At 36.5% G+C, this 24,881-nt stretch overlaps 1 long non-coding RNA gene across 4 annotated transcripts in view; it reads left to right on the top strand.

The window, feature by feature from the left end:
• The first annotated feature begins 3,024 nt into the window (after positions 1–3,024).
• Positions 3,025–24,881, top strand: part of LOC122025631 — a 60,895-nt gene continuing 39,038 nt past the window's right edge. For 3 of the 4 annotated variants that reach the window (XR_006123790.1, XR_006123789.1, XR_006123786.1), the window contains exons 1-5: positions 3,025–3,310; positions 3,385–3,635; positions 3,756–3,829; positions 4,252–4,365; positions 4,613–4,691. This is a non-coding gene — a long non-coding RNA (uncharacterized LOC122025631). The remainder of the gene's footprint in view (positions 3,311–3,384; positions 3,636–3,755; positions 3,830–4,251; positions 4,366–4,612; positions 4,692–24,881) is intronic. The other variant, XR_006123788.1, reaches the window with a different exon arrangement.

Genomic DNA, 24,881 nt, shown 5'->3' with positions numbered 1-24,881 from the left:
CTTTAACTTCTGAAGGACAATTTGGATTAATAATGTTAAGTATCGTTTGCAATCCAAATTTAACTTCAGTAGAGCACATGGGTAGTTACGATAGTTCTATACTTGTAGGAATTTTTATACAGGGGAACTAGAACGGTATTCCGAGTAGCAACCAATAGCCTCATCCTAGCGACTCTTTTGTGGCTGGTGGTTTTGGGAGAGAAGAAAAGAGGGTGATGTTGTCTTGGTAGATCATCGCCCACACGACGTCCAAGAAGAGGAGAGGAATACGACAGAAGATCAAGAGGTCTTTAGCTACGAAGAAAGGTACAACTAGTTCTTTAATTCCACCACGTAATTGGTTTTGTTTTCTTTATGTCGATTTTGGATACCAACACAAGAGGCTAGCGATCTTGTGCTTCGATCAAGTTGCGCTTTGATCAATCAAGAACTTGCTTGGTTGATCAAACACATGTCTGATCGAACATGTGGGTTGCTAGGAAAAAATCTATGCCTGTATAAATTTTTGTACAGGGGATTTACAGAGAACGAAATTTCCAACTCCAACACTGGGGGTGCATAACAAGTGGGCATATAATAGTTGCCACCATTCACGGAATAGGTGAACACTCAGAAGGAAACCAATACCTTTGGCGCATCGGCATTACCCGATTCAATATGGACGGGAGAAACCTAAATTTCAAAGCAATTATTTATTAACACCAACTATTACATCCAAACATAGCTTTTGCAAGAAAAACTTAAAATGAATAGAACCGTCACCTGCTTGTTGGCTTCAACACCATCTTTAGACTTCAGTGGAGGATCCAAAGAGACTCTGCAGTAAATTTGAAGCTTCTTCAACGTAACGGTAAGAACAAAACCAACCAATCTAGAGATCTAGAGAAGGGAATTCCTCACTCTGAGTTTCCTTCTTTTCTCATATCCCTGATGCATCAAGGAAACATATTTAAATTCAAAAATAGCACAATCCAAACTTTGTTTGATCTCTTAACATTATCTAGTAGAACCACAAGCAAACAAATATTAACACCATAGGAAAATGAATAAATGACATTAAAAGAAATAGTCAAAAAATAGAGGCAGAAACAAACAACTTCAACTAACCTTCTAATGAATCTAAGCTATGTGAGTTGTACTATATTTCTAAAAAAAAAATGAGAATACGAAAAAGGACCTATTAACCATGGTATGGTAAATGCCATATAATAAATAATTATTCAAAAAGGAACCTGTAAATTACTTTCACATGGTGGTGTATTGTCAAACCTTCCACTTTCATGAGTTTCAGTACCCCTTAAGGAGTAGCTTCTTAAGGTACATTAAAATATGATGAGCTTTCATAATAAATTGATATAACACAATAACGCTCTAGTGCCAAATTGATGTAACACCAAATGAAATCCTCACTTCACACAAAAATATTGGGGAAAAATTAATAAAACATAATATTAGTATCCCACAACAGACAAGTCGACCTATAAAATATAGATGTTTGCTTCGAATAGAATTAGTGTCTATGTGGAAGTTTAACAAATAAGTCACCCACAACAGGCATCAGTGACCAGATTATGAAGAACAAATCACATAAATTCCAAAATAGATCACCTTCTATTGATGTCTATGTGGCATGTTCCACCGTCAAGCGTGAAGGAAATATCAATGACCCTCTCCACCTTATTCATCACCGCCCCCATAAGCCTAACCTACTAGCCGAATCAATCACCAAGGGAATCCTACTTAGATCTAGATTAGGATTACTAAATGATGAACTTGTAGGAGGGGAAAAAACCAAATCCATCGTGCGAGATGGCTAAGTTCTCGTCTCCGAAGTGGTTGACTTTGGCGATGTGCCTCGTGGGCAGTGGAATAGCTCCGTGTAGTCCACGAGTCTGACATGAACAGAGACGTTGAGGGTGGAACCTAGAGATGAGCGGATGGATGTGGCGGGAGAAGAGGCCACGAGGCCCCTTGTTGTAGTAGGCAACGCCGAGGAAGGCGACGTCGTAGCCGAAGAGGTTGATCGGGGTGATTGTGTCATGGATGATGGACTAGGAGAAGGTCATGAGGAGTTGGTCCTTGATGATGCGGGCAACGTTCATGGTGAGCGCAGTGATCTTCATGACTAACAAGAAGATGGTGAGGTTGAAGGTGAAAGTGTAGAAGGAGTTGGTACCAGAGATGAGAAAATTGGGGTGGAAGTCAGCTTGACCACGGAGGAGGGGCATCTCGATCAAAGACCAGGGAAGGAGGAGGAAGACAAAGCAGCAAGGGTTCACAGCGTGAAGAGATTGTATAAGGAGAGGGAAAGAAAAATGGGTTAGAGTTCTGGAAGGCTAACACATGGCTGCAATAAAAACGACGAAGGGGAAAAATGACGAAAGAATAAAGTCAAAAACAACGGTTTATTAAAACCGTTGTCAAAGACAACAGAACGATTTATAAAACTGTTGTCATAACCCCTAAAAAATATTTAAAGATAATGATTTTAGGTAACCGTTGTAAAATACGTTGTTGATTTAAAATAAAATCTCTCAACGATAACGGTTTTCACAAAACTATTGTCTTTTGTATTTTATAGGAGCTTAACGACAACAGTTTTATAAAAAACCGTTGTCTTTTATAAAATTCACAATAATTTTTTCAAAATCGTTGTCTTTGTGGTGTTATCTTTTAACATTTTGTTGTAGTGTAAATTCAGCAAAAGATAACAATTTTTGATAAAATTGTTATCTTTGATATAACAGTTATTGCAAAAGAAAATCTTAATAATAGTTGGGACAATGATGTAATAAATTATTGTCAATGAGAATATTTTTTTAACGCTTTAAATAACAATCCATAATGGTTGTGATAAGATAACAATTATAAATTATTGTTAATAAAATTATAACTTTTATATTTTTTCTCGTCTCAAAATGCATGGGAAAATGTAAACAAAAATTAAAAAAAACTTAATCCTAGATCTATTTTGTGCACAACTCCTTTATAAATAAATGTACTTCATCCTTCGACCTCGCTTCACCGCTTTTCCATAAAATAAGAAAGAGAGAGAGAGAGATAGAAGAGGAGGATAGAGAAGATGAATCTCACAGTCGTCGTGTCTTCTTCCTCTCCCTCTCTGCCGTCGTTGTTCTCAAGTTTGAGAGCATATGGGCAGGCGGTGGTGACACACCCCAGTGGTTGCGGCGGCGGGCTGGGTCTGTGACAAGGAGGCACCCGTCATCCCTCCTTCCTCCGCCCGCCCCTTTGACGACGACGACTACCAGCCCTACAACTCCTACTCCTCCTATTTTGTTGACTCTAGAAGGTAAGTCCACTTTCCTGCCATCGCTGCCAAAGATAGATAAAATAAGTGGGATAAACCCCTCCAAAAACCCTTAGAGGTTGCAGGCTTCTAAGAGGAGACGATAGAGGTAGAATCCTCTACTCTACCGTTGCTGTACAACGTCCTCTTGTTTGTCTATGCTGCCATATAAAAGAGAGAGAGAGAGGGGCTAAGAGTAGAACATTGATCGAAATGGATCAGAATCTGTCAGCGAGGATGTCGGGCAACTACATGGCGGACCTCCTCCCATGGCCAAATGAGCCAGCGAAGGAGCGATTGCCGACCCTCCTCCTGCTGGAGCTTCAAGGTAGTTATCACCTATTTTTTCCCCATTTTGATTAGGTTTTTGAATTCTTTATTGAGGTTTTTGGAGTTCTACAATTAGCTTGCTGAATTAGATTTCTTTTCTTCCTTTTCTACCCTGAAGTCGACAGATAGGATCAGTCCGACCATGTTCGGCATGCCCATGACTAAGGAGGAGGCCAAGATAGTGAACAAGAGGTGAGATTGATATCCATCGGTATCCTGAGAATTCAAGTTTGGATTTTTTTTACAGCATAAAAAAAAATTGAGTGGAATAAGTCTACTTTAATTGTTGCTTATCTTTATTTTTACATCATAATTTCAACAGTTTCTAGTGCATTTAGTCAAATACTGAAGTTTTTCCCAATTAATAAGATCAATAGGTTTTGTTCATGAATAGAATTTGAATATTTTTCATTGCACAATCAAGTTATCACATTCTATCTTTCTTGCTCTAGGAAGTCCTTAGTTCTGAAACTGCAAGATATGAATGGCAATGGTATTTTTGACACTGATGACGATGCACATGATGCATCATACTAGAAGATGAGCAACAGATTGTAATATTGAGTGATAAATTTGTATCAAATCTATATAATCATTTTTATTTTATGATGCAGATAGATTCAAGTCAAATTTGATCAAAATTGCTATGAGAAACTTGAGCTCAAAAATTCTCTTTTGCCAAAGAACAATTTGCTAAACTAGTAGTGGATGTTGTGTTAAGGTTGAAGGTAATATACTTTTCTTTTATACTAATCAAGTGAACAGTTGACACATTTCTGTGAGACAATTTAATTGTGCTAGAACATAATTGAGTCATTAATGGTAAGATTCATTGATTTTTTGTCCTTGTGGAAAATTTCACTTCCGAGCTCTCAAGGCCTAGGTGAGCCTCTGTTGTTGGATTTGGTGGCCCTAGTTTTGAACTTGTATTGCTAGTTCTCCCGATTCTAATCCATCAAATTTCTAACTATGTAGGCCACGATGAACGATATGGTTGATATGAAGAAGTGCACAAAAGCGAATAGCCTCATTTATGCTGGGTGCAATGGGAACAGTGAGCGCCATGTTCTGGATTCATTTTTTATTTTTTCTCTCTTTATTTGTCCTATCTTTGATACATTTTGTCTTTGGAAACCCTTTGTCTCTTTGCTTTACTATTAACAACAAACCATGATTGACACAAATGAATGGACCGAAAGGAAGTTTGATAAATCAATTAGCAACCCATAGATGTTGGAAACCAAAGCTTCACAAGTTTCTTATTCTTTATAAGCTCTAGGTATATGACCAATGCAACCCAAGGAGAAATCTATTCAACACTGCTATACCTTAGGAAACTTTAATATGAAGACGGAGACTGAGGTCAAGGTGCCATTTCTTGAAGAAATTAAAAATTTTATTGAGGTGGCATTGGACGATAGTAATAAAGAATTTTTTGATGTGGATTATTATGATGATGATCATTATGAGATTTTAGATGAATTTTTTGAAACTCTTGTAGACAATCTTGATGTTGGAATATTCTGTCCTACTATTGATGATTTGGTGGATGGAAGTGTAGGGACTTGTATTGATGTACAAAAGCCCCAAGAATTACTCCATTCTTTCGTACAACCATTTGACACTATAGATATTATAGAAATTGAATATGATAATATTGGAAGTGTATGGACTTGTATAGTAAAGACAAACCCAAAGATTCACTTTCTCTAACGACTGAACCTCTTGATGAGCTAGCTAACAAGAAGGAGCCCACATTCTTTTTTCTAGATTATCCAAAAAACACTTATAAAGAAATAATGGAGGTAGGCAAGGTGCCTACCTCAACTTGTAGCATCCCATTACAGTAGTGGATGTTGCAATTGAATCATCTCTAACCACTTGTAAATTCTTTCAAAGAGACAAAGATGGAGGGAGTGATGCTTTACAATTCTAATCCCATGATGATAGCTCTCTCCACAATATGGGCTAAGAAAGAAAGTCCAAAAGCATTTCACTCCGATTAGAGTGAGATTTAGAAAGCCTAAATATGAGGTAAAACTAATGACCTAAAATAAGTACTTCTTGAAGGCAACCCAAGTTCTTTCTTACTTTTGTTTAAGTTTTCTCTTGTTTCATAGTTTTAACTTTTTGATTTGTTTAATTTTAGGGTTAATAGGATTTATGAATTGACAATGGTAGTTTCCAAATGTGTGGAAGATATTTGAAGGATACTTGAAGCCAAGGCCGTGTTATCCCACGGTATGGTCGTGTCTCATTTGACAAAGTCATGACTTTTCCACAACCTTTCCATGACATGGCTGTGTCTTCTTCCACAAACTATCCCACACCATGTCCATGACATTTAACATGACCGTGTCTTTTGTACAACGTGTCCCATGACCTAGCTGTGTCATTTGACATGACCGTGTCTCCTTTTAGAGGCAATTCCATGCCATGGCCATGCCATTTGACATGGTTAATGCTCCTTTAAGGGAAGCCTCCCTTTCTTTCTTTTTCATAACCCTATCCCCTACTTGGTTTTTCTTATCTAATCTTCTTTTTGTTGTATTCAAAGATTAGGAGGAATATGACTACTTGATAGAAGAGTTAATGACTTAGGCATTTGGAATGCATCATTTGGTAGCCCTCATTTTCAAAACCTCCTCCACATTACTTTTATTTTCATTGGGACAATGAAAGATTTAAGTCTAGAGAATGTATGTGTGTTGGGTATTCAGTTAGTTTTCTTCTTGCATAATAAATTCTTCTAGTTATATCATTAATCACATTACTACTAACTTTTTCTTAATGCACAAATTCTAGCACGCTTGTTCTGAACTTATGTTGTTTGATCCTTAGTGCTAGTATGTTTAGTTAATGATTTTTTCCTATCTTTAATAGCATGAAGTGAGCAGTGTTTCTATTGAAAATATTTTAGTGATGACCTAGTCTTAGGATCTCTTTTAACTTTGCCAAATTTGGATAGTAGATAACTTTATAAATAGTCATGATTCATAGAATTTGTTAGTCCTTGTATTTCTATGTTAGTTTCTCAAACTATATTTTGGTTATTGGACGAGGCTTGGATCATGTCAACTTAGTTGAAAAAAATCATTATCCCGATATTTGCATTTGTATATATGCATTTGTATTAGTGCTACATCATTGAAGCACTAAAAAATTATCATTTGAATAAGAGATATAAAATATAATTATTGTTAGTGGAACATAGCAATTTACCCCTTTGAGATCGAGTTAAATTACTAGAGAAATAAATGCATTGCTTTTCTTGATTCCGAGCACTCCTTTGAGATCTTATGTAGTGTGAGAGAAATAAACTATGGGGTACATAAGTACCTATCGCTATGAGTATAATGAACATAGTTAGATGATAACTTGACTAGGCATAGATATTGAAATATGAAGAATTTAGGCCATTCATCACACTAAGTATGGAGAACTTCTTCTTAGGCCACACTTAAATTACGTTAGTATGATGCTCATAAATGAAATTATTGGATAAAGTTGGATAGATTCACTAGGAATTATGATGCACTATACCGACACATGAGTCAAGATTGTAGGTTTTTGTTAAAGGACAAGCAATGGTTTAAGTCTGGTCGTGTGATATGCGTAAATTATATATGTTTTCATACATTGTTTGACGCACATTCACTTATATTTCTAGATTATAATTTACATTATTGCACCCTATTTATTATTTTATCAGCATGATTACTCGTTTTATTCAGAGATCTACTTTTGGCTTTGTTTCATTACTAGGCTAGGATTTAGAGCTAAATTGGAACAAAAACATACTTTAGAGGCAAAAAAAAGTAAATTAGGTTTGTGCTAAGGCAGGCACTGTGTCCCAACTGAAATGGTCGTGTATCATGGAGACACGGTTATGTCTCGTGGAGACATGGTTGTTTCTCGTCGAGACACGATCATGTCTCCTAAAGCAGTCCACTAGATTTTTCCAGAAAGGCACATGACACGACTATGTCTCGTTTCTCAGAGTTGCCCACTGCCCAGCCATGCCTTGAGGCATGGTCGTCCTCGAGGAATGGTCCTGCCTCAATTTTTCGAAGACCACATGGTTATGTAGCGTCTGAAACCAGTCCACATAAAATCGCACTACATAATTAGTGGTATGAGTTATTATTGATGAATTTGAGTTGAGTGTTCAAGGCGAACACGGGAAGCTCAAGCTCATTGGGAGACCAAAATCAATTTCTCCTCTCGATCCCTGTTGTAGCCTCTTATTTATAAAATCTTATATCTACTTAAAGTCCAGCTTCTTAACCAAGCTTAAGGGCCGACCACATCCTTGCTTAGAGCCCAAGCAAGGGGTCGGCCAAGTCAATCTTGGAGCTCAAGGTAGGGCCGACCAAGCATTGCTTGGTGCCCAAGCAAGGGGCCGATCATGTAAGAAGAGAGAAGGAAATAAAAAGGAGTTTTTATTTTGTTAAAATCTTTCCTTTTATGATGTTTTTCACATATTTTTAAAAGAGAGTAGTTTTCTATAAAGGATTAAAAGAGAGTTTTGAAATCTTTTCTTATTTGTAGTTATCTATAATGTTTAAAAGAAAGATTTTAATTTTAAAATTTTTTTTTATAACCATGATGTAAAAGGAGTTTTATTTTAAATCTTTTCTTTTATAGACATCCACAAAAGGATTTAAAAGAGAAGATTTTAATTTTATAAAACATGTCTTTTAGAGCTAACCACAAATGGGATTTTAAAAAAGAGATTTTAATTTTTGTTTAAAATCTTTCCTTGTTTAGATATGATGTGGCCGACCATGTAAAGGAATAAAAGAAAATTTTAAGTTTTTATTTTAAAACTTTTCTTTTTTGGATTCACCAAGGATTATAAAAGATAGGGAGAGGGTGCCTCATTGAGAACAACCTAAGCCTTGCATCTTCTCTATTGTGGCCGAAACTCCTCTCCTCTATCCCCTTGGTGGCCGACCTCTTCCTTCTTTCTTCTCCTTTTGTTTTCTCTCTCGGAGGCCGACGACATCAAGCTTGGTTTTCTCTTGGTGGCTGTTTGCTTGAAAGAGAAGAAGAAGAGAAGGAACCTCTCTTGTCGAGCATCCCTTGGAGGTTAGTTGGTGACCGAAACTTGGAAGCAAAGGAAGAGGCTTGGGTGGATTTCATCTTGGTAGATCATCACACACACGACGTCTAAGAGAAGGAAAGGAATACAACAGAAGATCAAGATGTCTATAAACTACTAAGAAAGGTATAACTAGTTATTTGTTTCCGCATCATAACTAGTTCATCTTCTTTAATAGATCTTGAAAAACTAAACACAAGAGGCTATCGATTTTAAGCTATCGTTTTTGTTATCGATTTTGTGTTTCGATTTCATGTTTCGATATTGTGATTCTATTGAGGTCTCTGTAGTTAAACCTAGTTTACTGCAAGAAGTTAAATATCCATTTTCTTTGAAAGACTATGTTTAGAAAGTGGTGGATGATTTCATATCCAAGAAGGCCTAGTGCCTCATCATGTTTAACCTGGAAGTCGATATTTGAAATGAATATTTAATTAACTTCTGTAATATGGTTTAACTTATGAAGAACTCATCGGTTAAAGTTGGAGTAAAAATGTTAAGTATCGTTTTAAATCCAAGTTTAACTTCCGAAGTATAATTTGGATTAATAATGTTAAGTATCGTTTGCAATCCAAATTTAATTTCAGTAGAGCACATGGGTAGCTAGGATAATTTTATGCATGTACAAATTTTTGTACAGGGGAATTAGAGTTGTATTTCGAGTAGCAATCAACAATTGGTATCAGAGATAATTTTACATTTTGTTCGATCTAGATTTTATGTACATTCTTTTGTGGAATATAGGATCGATATATATAAAATTTTATTTTTGTCGCGTATCGTATCCTTGCGAGGCGTGGTGTTATTTGAGGACGAGAGGCGTAGCAGAAAATGAAGCTCGATGGACGTGACGACATGAGCCCTAGGGTTGGCGGCTAGTTTTGACGACTGCTAGGGTTGGCGGCATATGGAGGGCAGTGATGGAAGATGCCATAATAGGTGGAAAATTATTTTTTCATATTTATTGCTTTTATTTGCTATGATGTGTGTGTATGCATGATAAATTTCTCATCTTAAATAACTAAGTGGGAGAGAGATTTTTAAATAAATTTCACGGTCTCTATTACTGGTTTGTAAGTGATGCAAACAAACTTGCGCGTTGACTTTGAGTGCCTTATTCCACATCAGATGAGTTTGTTTGCGGATCACTAGATTAAACTTCCTTTATGGATGATTATAGGAAATTATTTAGGAGCATGTGATCTTCTCCATCTGAAGGGGCACAATCCTATTTAATGGACTAAGTATCGAGTAATGGTATATACTTAGGCGCATTTAATAGTATTCTCCCCATCAGAGACACTGCTATTATTTGTTTGATCGAAGGAATGCCAACTATTAATTTTATTTGTCAGGTTGACAAGAATAAAATTAATGGGTAAAATCTCCTCTTATAAATGTTTGAATTTGTATACGTTCACACTATCGTGGCATACAAAATTCACGGTGTTCTGATGTGTTGATAAATTTAAATGATATTGTTTGAGGAATCAATATTATTCTACATTCTTAAGTTTTGACCAAAATTTATTTTGTGATTCTTAGTATTTCAAATGGTCTTCAACCCACTTGCTGCTATTCTGAAAGAGAACAAATTTACTAGTCTCAATTACATAGATTGGAAAAAAAGACTGGACATTGTCCCAACTGCTGAAGGTTATAAGTTTGTACTGTTAGAGGTCTACCCTGATGAGCCTAATAGTGATTCTAGTGATGAGGAGATTGAGTATCATAAGAAATGAGTCAAGGTAGATGAGATGACGCGGTGTTACATTTTGACTTCTAATCAAATGTACTGCAACATCAGCATCAAACTATGTCTACTGCCTATAACATGATGTACAATCTTAAGGAACTCTTCGGACACTAGAATCGGGCTGCTAGGCAAGAGACTATGAGAAACTTAATGACAGCTACCATGTCAGAGGGGACACCCATAAGGGATTATATCCTCAAAATGATGGCTTACTTGAACGAGATATAAATCCTTGGAGCTGAAATCGATGGGGAAACCCAGGTCAATATTATTCTCCAATCGCTACCCAAAAGTTTTGAGCAGTTCCGCCTGAACTACAATATGAATAAAAGGATTTATTCATTGGCGGAACTACTGACAGAAATTTAAGCAGCAGAAGGGCTATTTTGTCATAGTTCTCAAATCCACTTTGCTGAAAATGTTTCTACTTCTAAGTCGAAAGGCAAGAAGGAGAAGAAGAAACAAGCTAGCTCAACAAAGAAAGTGAATCGATCTCTAGGTATTGGACTAAAAGTAGGAGTGAATAAGTTAAAAGACAAGTGCTTCATTTGCAAACAGTCTGGACATTGCAAGGCAGATTGTCCTCGTAGGAAGGAGAACAATAAAGGTATACCTTATTCTCTAGTAGTTGAAACATGTTTAGCGGTGTTATCTACCAGTACCTGGTGTGTAGATACAAGAGTCACTGATCATGTCTGCAATTCATTGCAGGGGTTCCAAGAAACCCGACGACTATATGAAGAAAAGATAATCGTCTACATGAGCAATGCTACGAAAGTGACAGCTGTTACAGTAGAAGATGTTTACTTATCATTTGATATGAATAGAATTTTGATTTTGAGAAATTGTCTTTATGTACAAAGTTTTAGAAAGAATTTAATTTCAGTTTCTAAACTGTTTTTGGATGGATATTCTGTTTCTTTTAATAATAAAGTTCAAGAAAAATATGGTAGTTATCTATTTTGGTACATTAGTTGGTAATTTATATATTCTAAATCTAATAACTCCCACAAAGCAATAAATGGAAATTAATAACACATCATCTAATTCTAATAAGAGAAAGGAACCTTCGGAAATTAACCAAACATATCTTTGATATCTAAGGCTTGGTCATATTAACTTGTGTAGGATTCAAAGGCTAATAGCCGATGAACTTTTGGGTTTATTGGTGGTGGAAAACTTTCCAACCTGCGAATTTTGCTTGGAAGGAAAAATGATCAAGAGACCTTTTAAGGCTAAGGGATATTGAGCAAAAAATGTGTTGGAATTGATTCATTCTGATTTATGTGGACCTATGACTATCCAGGTGAGAGGTGGATTCGAATATTTTACCTCTTTTATAGACGACTATTTGAGATATGAGTACATTTATTTGATGCATCGCAAGTCTGAGTGCTTTGAGAAGTTCAAAGAGTACAAGGCTGATGTGGAGAAACGTCATGGTAAAAGTATCAAGATACAACGGTCTAATCGTGGTGACGAGTACCTATCTGGAGAGTTTAGGAATTACTTATTAGAGGTTGATATTTAATCTCAATTGTCTGCACTTGGTACATCCCAACAGAATGGTGTGGCGGAACGAAGGAATATGACTCTTATGGAAATGGTTTGATCGATGATGAGTTATTCAGAATTACAAAATTTGTTTTGGGGATATGTACTTGAAACGGTAGTGTACATTCTGAACTTGATACCTTCTAAATCAGTACCTTCTACTGCCAAAAATTATAGAATGAGCGTAAGCCTTGTTTGAAACATGTTCGGATTTGGGGTAGTTCAGCACATGTGCTGAAGGGAGATGTTGATAAGTTGGAATCTTGTACAGAAGTTCGCTTGTTTATTGGTTATCCTAAAGGAACGAAAGGTGGTTTGTTTTATATTCCTAAATATCAGAAGGTCATTGTTAGCACTAATGTCCGATTTTTAGAAGAGGACTATGTAATGAACCACAAGCCCATGAGTGAAATTGTTCTAGAAGAAATGAGAGGACATGTCTACTTAAGTACCAACAGTGCAAGATGAAATATCACAAGAAACTACATGTATCACAAATGATGCACAACTACAAACAGTGTTTCGTCATAATGGGAGGGTTGTTAGGTAACCTGAAAGATTCATGTTTTTGGGAGAGTCTTCGGATTTGATCCCGTGTTAATATAACTCGATCCCTAATATACGTTTAAACACTCAAGATAAAGATACAAAGATTCGGCAAAGAGCAATGAATTCAGAAATAGAATCTATGTATTTTAACAAATTCTGGGAGCTAGTAGAACCACCAAATGATGTAAAAGCTATTGGATGTAAATGAGTCTACAAAAGAAAAAGAGAGGCAGATGTAAAGGTAGAAACCTTCAAAGCAAGGCTTGTTGCGTAGGGTTATACTCAGAAAGAGAGAATCGATTATGAGGAAATCTTTTCGTCGGTAGCTATGCTTAAGTCTATCCGGATACTCTTATCTATTGCTGCTCATATGGATTATGAGGTTTGGCAAATGGATGTCAAGGCAACTTTCCTTACCGGAAGTTTTGAAGAAAACATTCATATGAAGCAACTAGAGGGGTTTATTGCAAAGGGCAAAGAACATCTTATATGTAAGCTCAATCGATTTATTTATGGACTGAAGCAAGTTTCAAGAACATCCGGTTTAATGAAGTAATCCAGTCTTATGAATTTATTCAGTGTCCGGATGAGTCTTATGTATACAAGAAATGTGACGGAAACGTGGTGATATTTCTTATACTATACGTAGATGACATTTTGATAGTTGACAACAATGTCAAAGTGTTGTCAGAAGTAAGGGTATGGTTGTCCAAGCAATTCGATATGAAGAACTTGGGAGAATGCGGACATATTCTTGGGATCAAAGTAATAAGAGATCGCAAGAAAAGAATGTTGTGTTTATCCCAAATTTCATATATGATACTACCCTAGCTCGTTTTAGCATGTAAAATTCCAAGAAAGATTTTTTACCTTTTCGGCATAGGGTAATTTTATCTAAAAAGATGTCTCCTAAGACATCAAAAGTGATAGAGGAAATGAAGGCAATTTCTTATGCTTTAGCTGTAGGAAGCCTAATGTATGTAATGCTATGCACGAGATCGGATATCTGTTTTGCCGTGGACATGGTTAGCACATATCAAAGTAATCCAGGACAGGGACATTAGATTGCTGTAAAACATATATTAAAGTACCTGAGGACTACAGATTATATGCTGGTTTACCAAGCAGATGATTTGCTCCCTGTGGGTTACACGGATTCTGACTTCCAATCAGATAGGGACAATAGTAAGTCTACCTCAGGTTATGTGTTTACTTTAGGAGGTGGAACCATACTATGGAGGAGTGTTAAGCAGAAATGCGTTTCAGACTCCACCATGAAAGCTGAGTATGTGGCAGCCTTTGAGGTAGCCAAAGAAGATGTATGGCTCAGGAACTTCTTGATGGACTTAGATGTGATTCCTAGTTTGTCCAAAATCATCACAATTTATTATGATAATAGTGGTGTAGTAGCAAACTCGAAGGAACCACGAGCCCATAAGACGAGTAAACACATTGAGCGCAAGTACCACCTGATACGAGACATCGTAAAACGAAGAGAAGTTGTCGTCAAGATTGCAACAGCAGATAACCTGACAGATTCTTTCACTAAGGCCCTTTCGACGAAAGCTTTTGATCGACATATTGAGGGGATGAGAATCAGATATATGATAGCATTTATAACAGCATAGTCTTTTAGTATAAGTGGGAGATTGTTAGAATGTATACTAAAAGTCTAGATTTTTGTATAAGCATTTATTTTCAAATAAGAATCACATTGGTCAAATGTCTGCATTTATATGCTAAATGTAGTTGTTTATTTAATTTATATTGAAAATAACATGGTGTGTGGTGTCACACAGAAGATTATGTTATCATTTCCTTATAAATTATAAATAGTAGCTCACAACCAAGATGAAATGGGATAAATCATTGGATTGATTGTAGTATAATTTGATATTAGTTTATCTTGACTATAAACTTATACTAGTACATTCTGAGTGTATTGAGTAGGACCATTTGAGATTGTTCTTTTTATACTAACTGTAAAAAAGAACAGGACATCTTTTATTATGGATGTGTGTACTCTTAATCATGATATAATAACAAGCATATATACTTAATATTTATTTCTTTAATTTATCAAAGGGTGTGATTTAGTTTGTTAAATCAATAGCTCCGATAAGTTGGGAAATGATATTATTTATATGGCGTGTTGTTAATTATAGAATGAAACTGTGTACTAGTAATCTAGGTTGATGATGTCCTCTTGAGGAGCTCATAAGGATTGTCATGTAAACCCTGCAGGTGAACTTAGTCCGACATGATAATAAGGTTGAGTGGTACTATTCTTGGAGCTAAATATTAATTAAGTGAGTTGTCCGTAACTCATTTAATTAGTGGACATTCGATATTTTAAACACAGGGAGACTAACACACTCATGATAAGGAGTCCATATTGTAATATAGGATTGGTGCGGTAGTGTAATAATAACTCTTTAGTGGTATGAGTTATTATTGATGAACTTGATTTGGATGTTCGGGGCGAACACGGGAAGCTCAAGTTCATCGGGAGATCAAATCTAATTCCTCCTCTCGGTCCCTGTTGTAATTTCTTATTTATAAAGCCTTATATCTACCCAAAGCCCAGCTTCTTAACCAAGCTTAAGGGCCGACCACATCCTTGCTTAGAGCCCAAGCAAGGGGTCGACCAAGCCAATCTTGGAGCTCAAGCTAGGGACGACCAAGCCTTGCTTGGTGCCCAAGCAAGGGGCCGATCATGTAAGAAGAGAAAAGGAAATAAAAGGGAGTTTTTATTTTGTTAAAAACTTTCTTTTTATGATGTTTTCCTCATGTTTTTAAAAGAGAGTTTTAAATTTTAAAATATTTTCTTTTATAGCTTTCTACAAAGGATTAAAAGAGAGTTTTGAAATCTTTTCTTATTTGTAGTTATCTATAATGTTTAAAAGAAAAATTTTAATTTTAAACTTTCCTTTTTGTAACCATGATGTAAAAGGAGTTTTATTTTAAATCTTTTCTTTTATAGACATCTACAAAAGGATTTAAAAGAGAATATTTTAATTTTATAAAACATGTCTTTTATAACTAACCATAAAAGGGATTTTAATTTTTGTTTAAAATCGTTTCTTGTTTAGACATGATGTGGTCAACCATGTAAAGGAATAAAAGGAAGTTTTAAGTTTTTTTTTTAAAACTTTCCTTTTTTGGATTCTCCAAGGATTATAAAAGATAGGGAGAGGGTGCCTCATTGAGAACAACCTAAGCCTTGCATCCTTTCTATTGTGGCCGAAACTCCTCTCCTATTCCCTTGGTGGTTGGCCCTCTTCCTTCTCTCTTCTCCTTTTGTTTTATCTCTTGGAGGTCGGCGGCATCAAACTTGGTTTTCTCTTGGTGGTCGGTTGTTTAAAGGAGAAGAAGAAGAGAAGGAAGCTCTCTTGTCTAGCATCCCTTGGAGGTTAGTTGGTGGTCGAAACTTAAAAGCAAAGGAAGAGGCTTGGGTGGATTTCATCTTGGTAGATCGTCGCCCGCACAACGTCCAAGAGAAGAAGAGGAATATAACAGAAGATCAAGAGGTCTATAAGCTACTAAGAAGGATATAATTAGTTATTTGTTTCCGCATCATAATTAGTTCATCTTCTTTGTATAGATCTTGAAAAATCAAACACAAGAGGTTATCGATTTTAGGCTATCGTTTTTGTATCGATTTTGTGTTTCGATTTCATGTTTTGATATTGTGCTTCTATTGAGGTCTCTGTAGTTAAACCAAATTTATTGTAAGAAGTTAAATATCCGTTTTCTTTGAAAGACCTTGTTTAGGAAGTGTTGGATAATCACATACCCAAGAAGGCCTAGTGTCTCGCCTTGTTTAACTTGGAAGCCGATATTTGAAATAGATATTTAATTAACTTCTGTAATGTGGTTTAACTTATGAAGAACACATCGGTTAAACTTGGAGTAAAAATGTTAAGTATCGTTTTCAATCTAAGTTTAACTTCTGAAGGATAATTTGGATTAATAATGTTAAACATTGTTTGCAATCCAAATTTAATTTCAGTAGAGCACATAGGTAGCTAGGATAGTTCTATGCTTATACAACTTTTTGTACAGGAGAACTAGAACGGTATTCTGAGTAGCAACTAACAAGATATTGGTTCCAACACCGTGAGTATCCTAATCACGAAGTCCACTTACCCTACTAGAAGTACGCTAAGGAGTTCGTCTAGAGTTATTTGGGTATTCTCGAACTATACAAACATTCGAGTATAGTGATATACTATCATTGTTAAATCTTATCAACGATAGTAGATACCTCCGATATCCATGATATGATAATTCTTTTGTCTTATCGAGCCAAAATAAGGTATTCCTTTGTCGTTAGTCTCTGCAAAAAAAAGGTAGATCCGCTACCTTAGCGGCCCCCTAGTGCCGGCCCCACGGATATGGAGGGAGGTTCATGCAGGTACACAGGCCATAGACGCATGGCGGGGTAAACCCCAGGTCATCAGTTCCTAAGAATCGACCTCTGACCATTATGTCAGAGATACCATGCGCCCACCGTCTGTGCTACGCCCTGAGGGCTGCCGTTAGTCTCTACAAATTTCAATAATGGTTGGTCCAGGGGTTGCATCGTTACTACCCTTACTTGATAGTCGATTTAACTGTAGTACAATAAATGACCAACTAATCTATGCCAAAATGGATTTCAAACTCCATCATCTTCTAGTACTCGTAACTCAATAGTGAGGGTATGACCACCAATTTCCAAGGACAACCCTTGACTGCTTAATTAGACATCGATACCTACTATAAAGGTATCACTACAACTCTCATAACCATACTATAAATGTTCCCCTACAAGAGTCAACAAAAGGGTCAATTATTTTGATCTGAATGTAGACTTCAAGACTATTAATGAATGAACCGGTGATCTAGGTCTTGAGCTACTTTATGGAATAATGTTAGCTGAGTTAACTAACCATTGCCTTAAAACCCATTACATTAAGGTAACACATCTGAGAATTCAAGAACTACCACAAACAAACTATAATGCAGAGAAAACTATCTATGAAAAAAGCTTTTCAAAATCATCACCAACTGATGTTCTGCTCCTCAATGATTGTCTACTACAATCTTCTGCCAAGAGGTGACCTAGTCTCATAAGTGATAATAAGTTAGCACTACCTTTTTCACACCAGTGCATGTCATATATCCGAATGCACCTTCTAGGATATCTAACTAGGTACAAGCTATATCTCGTAAGTGTTAATTAGCTATCTCTACACTTGTCTACATTAGTTTAAGTCATTTATTTGAATGTACCTTCTAGGTTATCTAACCAAATATGAGCGGTCTATGGTCAAAATTCAAATGGAATAGGATATATCAATCCTCTATTGATTGAGATAGTATGGGTATACATGCTTTGCCCATTATCTAAATGGTAGAGGTAGATGCAGTATTGTTGTTGGTATTTCCTAAGAATATGCTTATTGATCTCCAATAGGTAGTTGACGGGCCTGACCCTTACTTTTTAACTCAGTCTCAGTTGGTACCATAGAAGAATCTACATTCTCTACATTGGGTTCGGGTCCTAAATATCAACTAGTTGCGTCGATGGTCAACCTCCACTACGATTGCAAATAAGGCTTACTCACTAAGTGTCATCATACTAGAACCGAGTAAGTGAGTACATAATAGACAGATATCGAAATAGTTACACCATACAACTAAATTGGAGGGAGTCTAATAAACCATACCTTAAGTCTTATAATATTCAAATTATTTAATAATAAACTACACCAAGTAGTGAATACAAAAGGTAAGATAATCACTAGAAATATGCCTTACTTCCCTATAGCTCTGAAATGTCTTTCGACTTGCCTTGCATCCTAAACTCGAAAAAGAATCGTAAATCAAAACAAGATGGAAGCCTCAAAAAATACAAAACCAAGCATTCGAATTCTAACCATGTTTTGATACCAATAAAATTATCACACGCCGAGGGTATACTTGTTAGCCACATCTGATGGTACCCCTAGTGACAATATAGGAAATATATATCAAACCAATTAAAACTAACACAAATACTAATTCAATATAAAATCTCTACACATAAAAATTTGATGAGTATACGAGGAAAAGAAAACAATACATAGCGATAGTTGAACAGAAAATAAATCAAATCCAAAGAAGAATCTAACTCGAGTGGGATCGACAGCCAAGACTTCTGAGCGACACACACAACCTCTATCTGCTAAATAGGAAGGTTAGAAAAAAATAAGGGATAGTGAGTACAAAACACTTAATGGGTATAAGAAGATAATGTATGATTAATATAGTAAAATAAGATCAAAGGGATGCAATTTCCGGTAAGATACTTACTACAAAAGTAAGAAAGTTAATATAAGCAACTACTAACCAAAACATAAATGACTACATAATCGTCTACTAACCTGCTCAATCCAATGTAAACAATGAATCGACAATACATACAGTACATCCAATTCCTACACAAACAAATATACAACTAGCATATAGCAAGCATCTAACAAGTATTGACTAGCACAACAACATGCTATCATGAATGAGTATCGTAACAATCAGAGTAATAGTCACTATTTGCGAGAGAATATCCTACCATGGATGTTCTTATGGGCGGACAAAATGATGTTTCTATCTATCTTTTCTACCACTGACTCCAGAAGAATATTCTACAATGGATAGTCCCATAGGCAGTCAAGGTAAGTAACCAGTCACTATCTATGGGAGAACACTCTACCACGGATGGTCTGGTATATAGACAGGATAAGTAACCTCAGTTACTATTTGCGAGAGATCACTCTACCACGGATGGTCCCAAAGGTAGACAAGATGTATAAGTGTACAAACTAAAAATGATAAGTAAGAAGTGACAATCACCATTAGGTGTAGATTCTACTGACAATACCATGGTGTGATCTCCCAAGTAAATAGTCACCATCCCAAACAACCAGTAAAGAGTCAGGTAGGATACTCAACTATCATCTAGCTACAATCTATGTGCAATAGCTCAATAGCACTTTTTGCTCTAATGGACAGTTCAAATGCATAAACATGTAATAAGTGACAAGTCTAATGACAAGTGCCTAAGTATCACAACAATATGTACAATAATAACAATCTCAACTAAGGAAAATCTTAGTCGTATAATTATAATATCCCATCTAATATAATACTCTATGACTACACCTCAGTGTAATCTCATTAGTGTATAGACATAAGCTTAAATAACAAATAAAGGTTTAGTAGAATACTCTATATCCTACCCTACCGTGCCTCTACATAGAGGCATAAGTATAAATAGCATGAGTATTAATAAGATTATATGAATATCAAATAGATCAAACTAAGTACAAACAGTTAAGTATCAACTCAAAAACTAGAGTGGAGTCAGGGTAAGCAAGTAAATGTTACCTAATAAATATATAAGTAAATATAATCATTCATGAGTATCAAAGATCTAAAGAAGATAAACAGAAACTACCTACATTTCAATGTAGAATGTCTAATGATTCCCTCAAATCAGAAAGTGTTTCTAGCTCAAATCTACATAAAAGGTATAACAAAAATTAACCCATTAATCAACCTATTTATTAATAACCTAATTAACTATCTGGCTTATCCTTTAAATTAATCACTTAAATTAATGAATCAGATACAATTAATTGTTCTATTATATATCTTATCAGTTCAAGTGATTAACAATCAAAGATTAAATCCATTAATCAATAATTTAAACTATGGTTAAGTAAATTGATCATCTCGTCATCAGTTATCTATCAATAAATTTATTAACCAAACCATTTCATTAACTAATTAATAATCCCCTTCATTAAGTCAACCCATTAATTATCTAATGAATAAATCATTTAATCATACATCAAATAATTAATCACACCAAATCAACTATTAGCCCAATTACCCAAATTCAATAAAACCTTACCGTTATCTCCTCTAATGTGATTTTTGGTGGCCAGCAGTGGCACCTAGTTGAATAGTTATGGGCTACAATAGTGGTGGAAACACAAGCAGAAAGGCTTTCAATGCCGAGGATTAGGAATGGCGGTGATGGTTTCATAGAGGCAGCATGCTATCACGACAAGAAGGGGTTTGGCTATTGGTTGCTTGTGGCGGAAGGTGGCCGATTTGGAGATAGAAGATGGTCAGTTTTGGACCGCAACAGTGGCGGCGCATGACATCGCCTGGCAGCAGATTGCTACGGTCCGATCGTGTACAGGATCAGGGATCCCGATCGAGGAGGGCTGGCTACAGCGGGGCACAAGGTCATTCCAGGCGACACTAGGAGTAGTAAGGGCAAGGGCGGCAGTGGTTAGCCAGTGCATCGGTGATGGCGAGCTGTTCATGCTGGGGGGATCGATGGAAAGAAAAAAGGAATAAAACTTTTTCAGTTTTAATTAATTAAACATAATCTTTATATACAATCAACTCCTATGAGATATTCTAAATAGACCTTATACATTATCGGTTTATCCCCACAAATTCTAAAATAACTCATTTAAATTTTTTTAAAAAATCTAGAAATTTGTATAAACTCATATAAAACAATTTCCCTCTCAATTCCTCTCCAAATTAAATTTATTTTTCTCAAATAAATTCAATTATGTCCAATTTTAATCATGTTAATCCATGTATACATTTTTGGTGTTTTATACTTACAGATTTAATAAAGAAGAATGCAAAATACAATTGGAGCTCGGACTACTAGAATAGCTTCTATACTTTGAAGCAAGTTGTTATTACAGTACCAATTCTAGCTAGGCCATCCATGCAAGATAGTTTTGTGTTATATACCGATGCTTCTAAGCTCATAGTAGGCATCATTTTTAAGTATCATGACCGAGTAATTGCTTGTGCCTTTACATAGTTAAAGGTGCTTAGGAAGAATTATCTATGTGACAATTTAGAGTTGGCAGTAGTTGTATTCATCTTGAAGATTTCAAAGGCATTACTTCTATGGGAAAAGTGCAAGATCTATACTAGCCACAAGAGGCTTAAATATTTCTTTACAGGAATTAAACATGCGCCAAAGATGATGGTTGGAGTTGGTGAAAGTCTATGATTGTGACATTAACTACCATCTAGGGAAAGCTAATGCAATTATAGATGCATTGAGACTGAAAACCATAGTCATAGCCTTTCCATAGTGGATGGAAAGGAAAAAGGAATAAAACTTTTTCGGTTTTGATTAACTAAACATAATCTTTATATACCATCAACTCTTAACTTAAATGAGATATTCTAAATAGGCCTTATACATTATCCGTTTGTCCCCATAAATTCTAAAATAACTCATTTAAAATTTTTAAAAAAATTTAGAAATTTCTATAAACTCATATAAAATAATTTCCCTCTCAATTCCTCACCAAATTAAATTTATTTTTCCCAAATAAATTCAATCATGTCCAATTTTAATCATGTTAATCCATATATATATTTTTGGTATTCTACACTTACAGGTTTAATGAAGAAGAATGCAAAATATGATTGGAGCTTGGATTGCTAGAATAGCTTCGATACTTTGAAGCAAGCTCTTATTACAATACCAATTCTAGCTGAGCCATCCAGGCAAGATGGTTTTGTGTTATATACTGATGCTTCTAAGCTCATATTAGGAATTGTTTTTAAGTATCATGACCGAGTAATTACTTGTGCCTTTACATAGTTTAAGGTGCATGGGAAGAATTATCTAACTGACAATTTAGAGTTGAGAGTAGTTGTATTCGTCTTGAAGATTTGGAGATATTACTTCTATAGGAAAAGTGCAAGATCTATACTAACTACAAGAGCCTTAAATATTTCTTCATTCAGAAGGAATTGAACATGAGTCAAAGATGATGGTTGGAGTTGGTGAAAGTCTATGATTGTGACATTAACTATCATCTAGGGAAAACTAATGCAATTATAGATGCATTGAGAAGGAAAACCATATTCATAGCTTAATTGTCAGTACAAACACCTCTTCTGATAGAAATCCAAAATTTTGACCTTGAATTTTATCCCAAGCATAGTGCCCCTAAGTTATGTACTCTAACAGTGTAGTCCACTTTGAAAGAGTATCTGGGAGGGCCAACAATCCGATGAGAAATTATAGAAGTGGAGAAAGGAGGATGAATTGAAGGGTAGTGCATGAAGGGACCGCTACTGAGTGGCTAACACAGATACCCTTCGAACAGAGATCATGTAGGAGGCTCATGCTTCTCCGTATTCCATTCATTTAGGGAGTACGAAGATGTATAAATATTTACATATGCTCTATTGCTAGTCGGGTACGAAGTGCTACATTGGACATTTTGTATCTGAATTTTAACTTTTCAGTAGGTTAAGGCAAAGCGCCAGACGCCAGCGAGAATGCTCAAGCCACTCCCTATTCTTGAGTGGAAGTGGGAGAATATTATGATGGATTTTGTAGTTAGCTTGTTGAGAACAGTGAAGGGCTTCAATGCCATTTGCATAATAGAGGAACATCTCACTAAATCAACACACTTCTTGTTGATGAAGACTGTTGGTGCAATATTCCTCAGGTCAAGGTTGACCAAGTTGACTGAGCTTGGACTAAGTCAAGCTCGAGTCTTGATGTTTGGATTTCGATGTTTGACAATACATATAGACAAGACATGGAGATTGCAGGTGTAATTGTTCATGTGGTGAGATTGTGAAGGAGAGTCAAGTAGGTCAAGATTGACTGGATACTTGATTGGAAAATCCTGGTGAGTGAAGCCAGGTGAAAGTCCTAACTGAGAGGTTAGACAGAAGGAAAGTCCTATTGAGTGAAGTTAGGTGAAAGTCCCGGTGAGTGAAGTCGGGCAGCTGGAAAGTCCTGGTGAGTGAAGCCAGGTGAAAGACCTAGTGAGTGAAGCTAGGCAGATTGAAAGTCTTGCTGAGTGAAGCCAAGCAAATGAGAAGTCCTAGTGAGTTAAGCCAGACAGATTGAAAGTCCTGGTAAGTGAAGCCAGACAATTAAGAAAAGTCCAAGTAGGTCAAAGGTTTGACCGGATACTTGGCACGAGGAGGAAAAGTCCAAGTAGGTCAAAGGGATTGACCGGATACTTGGTATGAAGAAAAGTCCAAGTGGGTCAAAGGAATTGACCGGACACTTGGTGAGCGAGTTTTAGCAGGTCAAGGGTGACCGGATGCTAGGCATGATGTACCAACAGGTCATAGGTGATCGGATGTTGGTTTAGGGGGTTTTGGACTTGATTTTAGGCAAAATCAAGGAGCTGGATTGATCAGCCGATCGATTGGCTCATGCCCAATCGATCGGCCGATCGATTGGGTGAGTCCCCGCGACAAGCTTCCTCCCAATCGATCGGTGGATCGATTCGGAGAGGCTCGCAATCGCACAGAACAGCACTGAATCGATCAGCCGATCGATCCAGAGCTCCCAATCGATCAGGTCGATCGGCCGATCGATCCAGGCAATTCCCGAGAGCACAGAGGCGCTCTGGATCGATCGACCGATCGATCCAAAGCCTTCCCGATCGATTGGGAGCAATCCAATCGATTGAGATTTGACAGTTGGCGCAGGATATAGCTAGTGGCGAGCGTTTCTCTCGGCAGATCTCACGGCTTCCACTTCTAATCTTCACCGCATCTCCACAGCATCTCTCTTAGGTTCAGATCGCCAGTTCTTGAAGGTTCTTGGAGGCTTGTGCTGGTGCACATCCAAGTCAAGAGGCGAGAAAGAAGTTAGGGTTAGGGTTTCGTGTGAAAACTTGTAAGCTTTTGCTTGTATTTTGTTTACCCTTTCTTTCTTCTTGTACTGATAGCTTGCAAGGGAGAGTTTTCATAGTGGAGGGTACGTGAGTGTGTGGATCCTTGGACTAGTCACCTCTTCTTGAGGTGGATACCAAGTAAATCCCTAGAGTTAGCGTTGTTGTTTGTGTTTCTTGTATTTCCGCTGCACATCATCCCAAGAAGCGAGCAACGACGAGTACGAGGAGCGCGATGAGCTATTCACCCCCCCTCTAGTTACATTTTGGTCCCAACAAGTGGTATCAGAGCAAGGTTGCTCTTCACCGAAATCATCGCCGGAAGGGGCAAAAAGCTAGAGGGTGAAGAAGTTGGAGAAATTCTACAAGTCGAAGACTTCATCAAAAGGCTAAACTTCAAGATGGAATTCTGAGATGGACTCGGATTCGACACAAAGGTGCCTTCACCATATGTATCTATGAGTTTCAATTCTTGAAAATCAAGAATTGAAAATTTTCTTATGATGGAGATAGAGCAATAGTTTGCTCTAATGGAAGGCTTCAAAGCTCCAACAA

This window comes from Zingiber officinale, chromosome 1A (assembly GCF_018446385.1).
Source record: "Zingiber officinale cultivar Zhangliang chromosome 1A, Zo_v1.1, whole genome shotgun sequence".
NCBI lineage: Eukaryota > Viridiplantae > Streptophyta > Magnoliopsida > Zingiberales > Zingiberaceae > Zingiber > Zingiber officinale.
This window is presented reverse-complemented; position numbering and strand designations above follow the sequence as displayed.